Below are 10,883 nucleotides of genomic sequence, written 5' to 3'. Positions count from 1 at the left end.
AATAAGGACATTAGTCAACATTACTGTGATTAAAAAGCTCCTGTTCAAGACAAATATCTGCAAGTACTCCCTTTATGTAAGGGTTCTAATCCATAATCCAGAAGTAAATTCTAACTTTTGAAAATGTGCAAGCCATACACTATTTGCAGTTGAAATGTATTGATATGTGGATAAGGAGTCCCATGTGACAGAATAGAACTACCCCACGGGGTTTACTAGGCTATACATAACCTCTCTAGGAGCAGATTACCAGGTCTTTCTCCCAAGAAGCCAGTGGATGGATTCAAATCATCAACCTTCCACTTAGCAGGCAAGTGCTTAACTCATTGGGCCACCAGGCTCTTTCCGCATAAGTGTTAAGCACTCGGCTGCTAACTCAAAGGTCCGTGGTTCAAACCCACCAGCTGCTCTGCAGGAAAAAAGACCTGGCAACCTGATCCAGTAAAGATTTCAGCCTAGGAAATCCTGCGGGGCAGTTCTACTCTGTCCTAGAGGGTAACAACGAGTTGGAATCCACTCGATGGCACACAACAACAACATCACACTAAATTCTTTATGCTGGTTCTGTATGACTCCTCCTTGGCGAAAATCTCTGTTAAATGTGAAGAAATTTATAATCTGATTTTTCCAAGTAGGTTTTATAGGTTGGACATGTATATCTCATTTTATGTTTTATAGAAGTGCTTTTTCTTTATATCATTTACATTCTTTGTAGGGGTCATTATCTCAAGCATTGCTCCTAGGGTAGGATTATACTTTTTTTTTAAAAAAAAAAGAAACTAAACCAGGTCTCCATTTCTCTGTAAGTTCCACATTGAATGTGTAAAATTCTATGTAAATAGCTACATTGTTCCTGGTGCATTAGCATTAGCATCAAGATTTAAATATAACAATTTAAATGTAACTTTGAAAAATATGTGAAACAGTTGTATATGACTGTTAAATATAAGGAAAATATTCACGATTTGAGCTGACCCAAAGGTTAAAGAAAAAAAGTCCCTGTGGTTAGACTAAATGTTCTATAATAATAAAATATAGACCCCATACAGAGCAAGCTAAGATATGGAAATGCCTGGGTAGATATAGTAAACTGATTTCAAATTATTACAGCAAAGGAAACATACTGATTTCTGAAGCCACGGAAGTAAGAAATTCACCCATCCGAACTATTACCTTGAAATGATGTCTGAACATTAAACCTTGAGGAAACTGGTTTCCTGAAAGTCATCTTTAAGTCAAACAATAGTTTGGCTTAGTAAAGAACATTTGCCTTGCCGTTATGCTGAGTGAAATTAGTCAGTTGCAAAAGGACAAATATTGTATGAGACCGCGATTATAAGAACTCAAGAAATAGTTTAAACGCAGAAGAAAATATTCTTTGATGATTATGAGGGGAGGGAGGGAGGGAGGGAGAGGGGTATTAGATAGTAGACAAGAACTGTTTTAGGTGAAGGGAAAGACAACACACAATACAGGAGAGGTCAGCACAACTGGACTAAACCAAAACTAAAGAAGTTCCCTGAATAAACCGAATGTTTTGATGGCCAGGGTAGCAGGGGCAGGGGTCTGGGGACCATGGTTTCAGGGGACAACTAGGTCAGTTGGCACAATAAAATCTATTAAGATAGCATTCTGCATCCTACTTTGGTGAGAGGTGTCTGAGGTCTTAAATGCTAGCAAGTGGCCATCTAAGATGCATCAACTTGTCTCAACCTACCTGGAGCAAAGGAGAATGAAGAACTCCAAAGACACAAGGTAATTATGAGCCCAAGAGACAGAAAGGGCCACATAAATCAGAGGCTACATCAGCCTGAGATCATAAGATGGTGCCCGGGTACAACTGATGACTGCCCAACAACAGAGAATCCCTGATGGAGAAGGTGAGCAGTGGGATGCAGACCTCAAATTCTTGTAAAAAGACCAGACTTAATGGTCTGACTGAGACTAGAAGGATCCCGGAGGTCATGGTCCCCAGATCTTCTGTTAGCCCAAGACTGGAACCATTCTCAAAGCCAACTCTTCAGACAGGGTTTGGACTGGACTATAAGATAAAAAATGACACTGGTGAAGAGTGAGTTTCTTGGCTGAAGTAGACACATGAGACTATGTGGGCAGCTCCTGTCTGGTGGGGAGATGAGAAGACAGAGGGGGACAGAAGCTGGCCGAATGGACACGGGGAATACAGGGTGGAGAAATGGAGTACATAGCAAGGTGTATATAAATTTTCGTATGAGAAACTGACTTGATTTGTAAACTTTCACTTAAAGCACAATAAAAATTAAAATAAAACAAACAAAAAGAACATTTGCCTTGGGCATTGTGCTCTTCTAGAGAATTATCTAAATTTTGACAGTGTAAACTCCAAAGGTCAGACTAGGTGCTATGTTTTAGGGTAAATCAGTACTTGTCTGAATTCTTCTTCAAGAAAATGTTGCATGTCCCCAAGTTATTATGTAAATGCTATTCTGGCTCTGTTTTCATGGCATTGTATAACCACTAGTGATGAGGTGGGGTATAAAAATCTGTGAATGATCTGTTTTCTTTGGAACATTTTTGACTCTTTAGTTGAAAATGTTGCCCGGATTTGCAAATTGAATATTAGAAAAACTTCAACCCATTTCTATTATTGGCTTAATACTATTTTTGCTTTAACAATACTGCATACATACATCCTGCATTTGGGGGTGAATTTGGGGAGCAAAGCAGCACTTCAGAGTGATAGAGTAGGAAAAACTACCATGCTTGGCTCAGAAAAACTGGGGTTTAGTTCAAGCTGGATCTCTGAATACCAAAGTATTTTAACGGAGCTTCAGTGTTTTTTTTTTTTTTTTTTAGTCAATGTAAAAAACAGGAATAATCTCATCTCACAGGTTGTGGTGAAGACTGATTTAAATGAATGCCTGGTAAACAACAAATACCCAACAAACGATAGCTTCTAATTTTTAATGCCAAGAGATTAGAAGCTCCTTGAAAAGCAGGGACAAAGTCAAAAATATTTATGTGTGTGTGTTTGTTGAATTATTAACAGTGGGTATATGTGTATGCCACAGAATACAACTATCATCAAAAAGAAAAAAAATAGGAGAATTTGTCATTGTTTATAATTTCATTGACTTCAACCGTACATCCAAATTCTGTTCTTTCTCATGCCTGTGTGGCCAAATTCCACTGCGGTAACATGGAACAACCCTTTATGTTAATAGAATGGTAGAAAGGAACTATATGAGTTTTCTTTTCTCTCGAGGGAAAGTTCTTTAATGCAGCGTCCTCCTTTTTTTTGTTGTTGTTGTTGTTAAATACTTCTGATACTCAACAGAAATCTTGAGATCTACACAGGGTACAGGTAAGAGATGTGTTGACTCTGCCTCTCCCAGACCCATTTTAATGCTTTCTCAAATACGGTTTCTTTCATATTGAGGACTTTTTTTTAAGCCAATATTTACCACCAAAAACATATTAATTTTATAGTATTAGTAAGCAGAGAAGGGATCAAAGATTATAGATCAGTTTTTTAAAAAAAATTTAGATGTATTTGCCAGAATCCTAGATGGGATGACATAGTGGTTGAGATTGCTGACTGTAGAGTTAAGTTCTTTAGGTTCGATTGCCAGCTCCACCACTTCCGTCTAGCTGTATGATTTTGGGTTAGTCATTAATTTCTCTTTCCCTCAATTTCTTTTTCTACAAAATGGGAGTGATTATAATAATCGTGCTGCCTCATAGTTCGTGGTGAGGGCTGAGTTAACACATAAAGCATTGAGAACAGTGTCTGACATTTGTTAAATGTTCAAAGAATGTTACTACAAGTATTACAAGGTCAAATGGAAATTTTGCTACTACCAAATTGAATAGCGTGAAACTTATACGATGAGGGACATTAGCAATCAGCTAATACCATGGGTTTCAAACTGTGTGACTGCAACCCACAGTAAAAAGTATATTTTACTTTGTGACTCAGTAAGCACCCACATACAAGGGAAACAAAAGTTTGGCAATTAATAGGTGGTATATTTTTTCTATGTGCACTCAGATATTGCTTTGTTTCATTTTTTGAAGGTGCTGGTTGCCATCCATTAAACTGATTTTGCAATCACTACAGAATTGCAACCTACACTTGAAAAATATTGATCTAATACAACTCCTGCATATTACAATGGAGAAAACAGAAGTCTTGAAAAATTGGGAAACTTAACTTGCTTAGGATTACATAACTAGGTAAAGGCATAGCTGGGACTAAAATTTTTTGTTGTTGTTGAGATATAATTTACCTGCTATAAAATCTGCCTTTTAAAGTGTACAATTCAGTGTTTTTAGTATACTCACCAAGTTCTGCAACCATCACCACTAGCTAATTCTTGAATATTTTCATTGCCCCCAAAAGAAACCCTGTGCCCAGTAGCACTAGGACCAGAATTTATATCTTACTCTCAGTTCAAAGATCTGTCCACTTTCATAGCCTTATACGGATATTCAAGCAGATTATTTTAAGGCAAGCAAAACTTAGTGTCTATTGGATCTAAACGGCTGAATTTAACAAATAATTGCTAAGACTTTACACAATTCTGTGCTGTTAACCGTTTCAAGATTTTATATAAATTTTTGTATTTTTTGTATCAAATCTACCAGATTCTTGAGGGTCCAGGGCAAACACTTAGGAACAGGGGCTCTGCACAGACTCAGGAAATGCTTTGTTCTGTGAATGTATAGCACATCGTCTCAAAGGAAATGAGACTAGTAATTTTTACAGAAACTATGTGGGACTTTAGAGAACATCTTTAAAAGTTGCTTATTCTGGAACCTTTTATAAAAAGTGGATTTTTTTTCTATCTCAAAGTTTTCAAATGAAATCCACAACTAGATAATAAGTCCTTAAAAACTTTAAGGAGAATCTAAATATTTTCCTGAACAGGAGCTCAAATAAATTTTGAAGGTCCTTCCCCATAACATAAACCAAATTTTCCAGTCTGTGGTTGTCAAAACATCCTTTCTTTGGTCTCCAGTTTTGCTTGTAATTTTACTTGTTAGAATTGATTTTACACAAAATGAGCATACATGCCAATTTTTCTAATCTATGCCAGAATTATCAGGTCTGTACAAGACAAATCTCTACTTTAAAATTAGTCATGCTTGGAGTATTTAAATAGTATCCTCTAAAGTTTGAGAGTCATTGTATATACTTTGATTCTTCAGTGCAAAGTTGTTGATTCTTTAGTAAACACGGTTTCAAGTATCTGTAGAACATTTTCTCATGCAAATTAGTGATCAGAATTCAGTGCTTAAATAATTTGTAATGGTTGTAGATTAGTCCACTCTAAAGAAATAAAAAATGATGATAATGATAACAAAGCTAAAAGATATTTTTTAAAATACTGGCTAGTTTTTTTTAAGCAAAACACATTTTTGAAAAACCCAAATTAGCTATAAATTGTAATAACTGATTTTATTAATCTCTAATGAAAATGTACAGAAGAAAAATATGTAATTTAATGCCAAGTTTTATAAAATGTTAATTACTTTTATTCTGAAAATGAGATCTTTGAAAATTTATTAATATTTACACCCCTTAAATTTCATTACAAGGCATCCTGCCATTTATCTCCAGTTTCTCCAAGTTAATAAAGTCATAAGATCTCTTTTAATTTCATATAAACCAAAATATACAGAATTTATCAGGAACTACTCTAGGTTTCATGAGTGATATGAATGAATATGCTGATTTTAAAAATATTAAACAACCTTACCTAATATTGGGCTACTGTTTACTCTGTTACCGTGGAAGGTTAACTAGACTTATCTACCCTTGACAGATTAAAATGTAAACCTTAACATTGATTTAACCTAGATATTTTGTATTTGCTACGGTAATCATCTATTGTTCCTCAGATATTTGGTTCTTTGTTTAAAGACAATGGTTCTAGGTAGGTATGAATGGAAGTTTGCTTGATTGATGCAAAGTACTAATCTCCCAAAAGTTATCTTTAATACGTGTTGTTTTTTCTGAATTGAATTCATTCCTTAGGCTAGACTCATGCATCTTACTGGGTTTGTCTCAACCCTTTCTTAATAAGATTCAATATAAAGATAGAAAAAAAAAATCAATTTGTAGAATTTCACATTTCTCATTAATACATTCCTAATTTGAAAGGCAACTTATTAATATTTATTAATCCAGAATTTGGAGAAATCAATGCTGTTTTACATGGCCATTGAAATAAGATTTTTTTTTCCTCAGATAATCACAATGACTTTCAGTAGAATAGGTTTTGGAACATTTCTTAGTCGTTGTGTGTTGCCTAACCTCTCTAAGCCTGAGGGATCCAATCTGTAAATGGGGAGAGTGCTACATCTAGGGTTACTGTGAGGATCCAGTGAATGATGCAGGAAAACAGCTGGCATATGGTGAGAGCTCGATAAAGAAAAAACCCAAGATAGCCGTTGTTATTATTTTATCAAATAATAATCTGTATTGCCAACCTGGTTCATTCATTCATTCACATAACACATTTTGTCAAAACATGGATCTTAAGTTAAATATTTGTCACCTGTGTTATTCCCTTAGAAAGAAGCAGAAGTATCTATTTTAAGTAATCAACAGTCCTATTCATACACAAGTCAAAGAAGACTAAATACACTTTACTAAAAGCTTAAATGCATTGCGGTTCATATCACATAATAAGATCTGGTAAGTCAGGTTTTATTTGTTCAGACAGAAATGTGAAAAACCATGATCTATACCACTAAAAATGCAAAAAAAGTAAAAAGGATTTAGCTTTAAAAAAGGAGATTGAAATAAGATTTTCCCAAAAGCATGGATTTATTCTAAACATACTTTTTTATCCTAGGCATAGTGTCAGCTTGCAAAATATCTAATAGTAGAAAATTTCCTTAATACACACCCTTCATGTTTCATGCTGTCAGTTAACCTTAAAGATAAGAGCATGCTTAATAGTTTTTTCTAAACATTTGATGTAGGTAAACATTGCCTCCAAACAAAGCTATATTCTACTTTTCATAGCCTATTTGTAAAAATTTCCAGGAAGTAGCAATCTGGTAGCAAATTTAGTGGTATTTAAACTCAGTGTCAGAGACACTGATACATTAAGACTATACATCAGCTTAATGGATCGGAAAAGTAAAGGCCAAACACTCGGTAATGGCTATAGGAATTGCAAATAAAGATCTTGGGAGGAAATTACAGAACGGGGTTGGCAAATGGATTTCAACATATTCTAACTCCAGTTTTGGGTCTCCTGCCTGCATCATTGTGTTGAGAAGGACTTTGAAGACGAAGTTAGTGCTCTGGGAAGGTGTATGACATAACCACGATCTAAAAGCAATGATTGCCACGGGCAGGCAGGAGGGACTGACTGCCAGCTGTTCCAGGTTTGGGCTTTTCCATGTGGCTCAAGGCAACTGGAGTTGTAGAGCTGGGGTCCCTACTGCTGCTTGCTGCGCATCTGCTTCATCCTTCTCACTCTGAAAACTGACTCCCCCCTTGCCCTCCTGCCCCGTGGACATCAGGAGATGCTACCCTCACAGCACCTGAGTTTACTGTCAGCAGTTGAAATAGAGTCTAAGCAGTGGCCTTTTACCTGTAGGGGTTCCAATCTGCAAAGAAGAGCAACTGTGTCTCCTTCATTTATGCATAAAGATAATTTACTGGAGGAATTTTAAAAAGTCATCAGAAAGATTAGTGGACTAACCTCAGGCAGGAACCAAGGAAGGCAAGGGTGAAAGAGGGATGGCCTGCTTTGGATGCAGACACCATCAGCACTGGACACATGTTGCCTACTGCTGCTGGACTTTCCGACCCTGGACACTCACCTTCTGCCACTGGACTCTCCACCGTAGCCACCATGCATAACTCTGTGTCACTCTTGTGTTCCTCTCTCAAAATTCAAAATTCCAGGCTAGAGCCTGGGATTAGCCCTACTGAGATCACGACATATTGTTAGAGGGTCAATTCTTGGGAAAGAGGAGCTTGGGCTAAACAGATAACCTTCAAAAGGTGTCGGTGGCATGCTGTATTCTGCTAGGTGAGAAGATGCCAAGTGCCCATCAAGCTGAGAAATTGCTGTCACAGAAGAAAGAGGAAACAAGTTGAGGGTGTGAAAGTTTAAAGCTGTGGGTAATGTTACTTAGGAATAGGCAGAGTGGGTATAAGAAGCTAGTCCTGTACTAGGGACTTTGGTAGCTATAACAGGCCTGGGGCCAAACAGTGAGGGAGAACAAGAAAGAATTGATGCCTGAGAAATAAACCAAGAGATGACCTCAAGGTAGATGTTAACAGCAAAGAGAGACTGCCAGAAGATAGGCCTAGAGCTGGGAGGCATGCCACGCCAGGGGGAAATTTTAAGATTGTAGACGAGCCAAAAAATAAAAATAAAAAAAGTTAAAAGCTGGAGAGCAACAAAAGGCAGCAGTGAGATGGGGTGAATTTGCTAAAGCCCCTGTAACATTGCCATTTGTGACATCTATTAACTGACTTAGCTCTCTTAGGCAGCTTTTCCCAGTTGAGGGGGAATAAAAACTGTAATGTCCGAATCCTGAAGCAGTGAAGATGCCCAGAGCACTGAGAAATGGCTGTGTTACTACATTTCTCCTGTGAAGTTAGCACACTGAGCCTACACTCAAGGATAAATACGTTCATTTTGCCTGATCCTTGAAATCTTTGCTTACAGGGGTGCTCATATTCTTCTGAATTGGGCCTAGGAGCAGTTTTGGTCAGATGAAGGAGGCAACGCTAAGGTGGTGAGATAACTTCAGACGCAGAGTGGACATGAGGAGATCCAGTCTTTGAGTGGTTAGCTCAAGTCCCCTGGAAGGTATGTGGGGAGAGTAGTAGTGGGGACAGCTTCTAACAGCAGAGACCAATACGTGTAGCCTATGTAGGACCACAGGCTTTCTACTCTTACCAGGAACGGAAAATCATCATCTGAGCCTCAGTGATGGAGGCAGCAGCAACAGTACCCTAAACAAAGGCATTTCCTGGCAGAATAACAAGTTCCAGGGTAATAGTGCACCCAGCTAAACGCCAAATCTTTTGAACTACCAGCCAGTCAAGTAACTCAGCATTAATGAACTTAATAAATGAAAACCTCTCACTTTTGTAGGGACTTAACATACTTAAATAAATTTAAATAGATAGTTTTATTTATTTAAAGCTTTTCCATCCAGCAGTCTTTCCCATGGATTTAAAGATTTATGTCTCTTAACACTCCTTAAAGACATATGTACATACTAGGCCTTTATCCTGCACGGGAGGGAAACATTGGCGTGAGCATCTTCATTTCTCCATTTCACCAGTAAAAGATTTTCAGTTAAAAGCAATTTCTGTTATATCAGATTCTCTCTCTGCCTTAATGTTTGATTACTGGAAATAGATGAGCCTCCAGGTTATTTAGACTGAAGCTTGGCACTGAATGATGAGTATTCCAAAAAAGAAAGGCAATGAGATAATAAAAAAAGAATCAAAATGAGGGATAAAAGAAAAAAACACAAGGATAAATCAGTATAATCTGTAACATCTAGTAAGAGATTTTGACACCTTCTCCTGTCTTTACAATCCCATAGAGAACAGCTTGAAAACCATCTCACCCCTTAAACTGGGCTAAACTGGTTATTTTAGAGCAGATTTTTTTTGAGGCTGAGAGTTTAGGAAAAGAGACAAAAAATTAATCTAGATTTTATTTAGAAGTTTAGAAAAGCAACAGCTCAAGGAATTTATTTTCTAGTTTTACAAAAACCTGAATATAAATTTACGTGAAAGGAGAAAAGATCGCTCATATAGAAAAGTGCTCAAGGTAGTTAATAGCAAATGAATTTTCAGCATGTGTACCTCTTTGTTAATGTGCGTGTCTATGCCTACCTTTGGTTCATTTGGTGAGCTGAAAAATTACTTTTTTTTTTTTAATTTTTAGATGCATGTCCTAAGTTCCTAGAGTACCAGATTTCTGAAACTTACCATTGTGTTGTTTCGTGGGTATTTGTTGGAGATGATTTTGAATTTCTCTAAAAACCACACACAAAGGAAACCAACAATCCCACATTAAACAATTCCACCAAAGAGGAAATACAAAGAGGAAGTCAGTCTAAGAGTGTGACAGGGCAAAAGTGATTTCAGCAGAACCAAGCTAAACCCGGTGCATCGGGTGGATTCCGACTCACAGCCATTGTATATGACGGGGTAGAACTGCTTTTTAGGGTTTCCCAGGAGTGGCTGGTGGATTCCAAGTGCTGACCTTTTTGGTTAGCAGCTGAACGCTTAACCACTGCGGCACCAGACCCCAAAAGCTTCAATGTGCAGCCCGTTCCAACCTTGACTAACCCTTATCTTTATCCCAGTTTCTTCTGGGTCCTCCCCAGTTTCCTCCAGGGACTGACTATAGGCAAAGAGCAAAGATGATGGGATTCAGATGGACACGACTCTAGTTGTGGCTGTTCCAATTTCGAGGTCGCAGCCTCAGTTTCCACAGCTGTCAAACGGGGTAATAATATCCTGTCCCAGCTCTCTCACTGGGTTGTTGTGAGAATCAGATAAGAAAACCCCCACTGCTAGGACAGTCCTAACAGAAGTCAGCTTCGGCCCCCCTCCAGGAACGCCTGGTCGACCTACAGTCAACAGGAAGCTCCGGGGCAGGGACAGTCTGCCGGCCTCGGATGGAAGCCAGACTCGAACGTTTTTGGACGGCGATCAGGATGGTGTTAGTAACGCCCCCCTGGCTCCCGCGGCTGCGCTGAGATTTCACTATCAGCGACAAAGGGTGTGGAAGCACAGTACTGCAAAGCAAACAACCGACAGACACAAAACCCTCCACCCGTCCGTCCCCCCGAAAACAAACACAGCCCCCCGGCCTTCACACAGCGGGGCAAACGAGAGAGAA

This window comes from Elephas maximus, chromosome 11 (assembly GCF_024166365.1).
Source record: "Elephas maximus indicus isolate mEleMax1 chromosome 11, mEleMax1 primary haplotype, whole genome shotgun sequence".
NCBI lineage: Eukaryota > Metazoa > Chordata > Mammalia > Proboscidea > Elephantidae > Elephas > Elephas maximus.
This window is presented reverse-complemented; position numbering follows the sequence as displayed.